This window comes from Octodon degus, unplaced genomic scaffold, assembly GCF_000260255.1.
Source record: "Octodon degus isolate 3935 unplaced genomic scaffold, OctDeg1.0 scaffold00054, whole genome shotgun sequence".
Taxonomy (NCBI): Eukaryota; Metazoa; Chordata; class Mammalia; order Rodentia; family Octodontidae; genus Octodon; species Octodon degus.
The window spans coordinates 4,910,073-4,911,817 of record NW_004524630.1 but is presented as its reverse complement, the minus strand read 5'-3'; the positions used below and the strand labels follow the sequence as shown (position 1 = coordinate 4,911,817).

The 1,745-nt window shown below is 60.7% G+C and overlaps 1 protein-coding gene across 4 annotated transcripts in view; it reads right to left on the bottom strand.

Annotated features, from left to right (window-relative positions):
* Nucleotides 1-426, bottom strand: part of Atp6v1h (ATPase H+ transporting V1 subunit H) — a 113,271-nt gene extending 112,845 nt beyond the window's left edge. For all 4 annotated transcript variants that reach the window (XM_004633374.2, XM_023717682.1, XM_023717683.1 and 1 more), the window contains exon 1: nucleotides 208-426. The gene's annotated coding sequence lies outside the window, so the exon portion shown is untranslated. The remainder of the gene's footprint in view (nucleotides 1-207) is intronic.
* Nucleotides 427-1,745: the final 1,319 nt, after the last annotated feature.

The window sequence follows — 1,745 nt, the reverse complement described above, 5'->3', positions numbered from 1 at the left end:
CGCACCCCCCCGCCCTGCCCCAGCGCCGTCCGTCCCTTCTCAAACACCGGCTGAGGCCTGCAAGGACGAGGCGTCCCCGCCCCGCGGCCGGGAGAGGACGGCAGGGGCCCGCCCGAGGAGCGAGCACGGGAAAGCCGCAGAAAGCGCAGGGTCGCCGCACCCGGGCGGGCGCCGAGCCCGGAACGACCCCGGCGGCCCGCAACGCACCGAGGACCAGGACGGGCGCGGCGGCGCAAAGTCCAGGCCAGGTCAGGCGCGGCGCCGAGTCCCAGCCGAGGGGCGCTTCCTGCGCGGCCTGGGCTCGAGCTGCTGAGGAGAGTCGGGGCCAGAAGCGGCAAGAACCGCGACCGAGGAGACGTTGAGGGAGGCTCTGGCAGGAGGAAGCCGCCCGCGGCCGGAGTGACAGGAGCGCGGGTCACGTGAGCGGGGAGGGGCACGTGACCCGCGGGCGGCGGAGGACGGAGGCCGGGAGGGCCCAAAACAGTGGGGGGCGGCGCGCTGCGGCGGTCGCGCTCTGAGCGGTCGCGAAGACCGAGACGTCTGCGGGTGAAGGACCCGAAGCGTGCTAGCCAGTCAGCTTGCGGCAGATAGAGCCGGGGACCTGCGCCCGCAAACCCGGAGCTCCGCCCTGGACAGCAGAGGACCTGGGCTGGAAACCAAATCATGTTTTTGGCAAGGTTAATTCAGTGCCTTTCAATAGTTTGATTTTTGTTTCTCCAACGTTAAAGCAAAACCCTGCTGAGCGCTGAGTAGCCGGCGCCCCGCAGATGAGTGTCAACCCTCTGCACTTGCAGAACAGGACTATCCCAGCCCCGCGTGAGCGCTGAGGACTTTTCCCTCCTCTTCAGCCCGTGGCGGTCTTTTCCCGGGTCAGAGCAATGACCCCGCCCGGGAGCTCTCGCGGGCTCCGCAGAAGCCCCGCAGGTCCTGCCACCCCGGGATGTGCCCGGCGAGCGCAGCCCCCGGGCCTCTGGGGCGCCTGCCTGCGCCATCCCCTCGGCCTGCGCCTGGACGCCCCCCCCCCCCCCAGCCTCCGACAGCTCTCCAGGCGGGCCCCTGGGGCTCACCTCGGCTTTTGTCTGCTGTGGCTGCCCTTTGTTGCCGATGCCTGGTGTCTTCTGTACCATTTTTCTTTTTTTGTTTTTGTTTGTTTGTTTGTTTGTTTTGCAGAACCGGGGATTGAACTCAGATCCTTGTGTTTGCCAGTCAAGCATTTATCCTACTGAGCCATCTCCCCGGCCTCTGTACCATTTTTCTAATGCTTTAATTTATTAGCTATTTCAACTGGAAAGGTGGATTTCTGTCCTAATATCTTGATAAGAAGTGGATTCATTTTTTCCCCGAACCGGGGATTGAACTCAGGGCCTTGCGCTTGCCAGAAAAGTGCTTATTCTACTGAGCCATCTCCCCAACCCCAGAAGTAGAATTTTGAAAGCAAATTCTTTTGCAAGCAAATCTAAGGGGAAAAAACTTACATAGAGGGTGAAGCAGAAACTGGTTATATATTGGTAAATTCCCAAAGTGAAATGGGCAGTGGTATTTTAAAAAAACAGAAAAATAAGGGCTGGGGAGGTGGCACAGTAGAATAAGCCCTTCCCTGGCAAGCACAAGGGCCTGAGTTCTCAATCCCTGGTTTGGGGGGGAGGGGGGACAGAAAACTAATCCTGTGGTGGTGCATAGTCTCAGCTACTTGGGAGACAGGCAGGAGGGTCTGTATTTCAAGGCCAGCCTGGGCAGCACAAGAA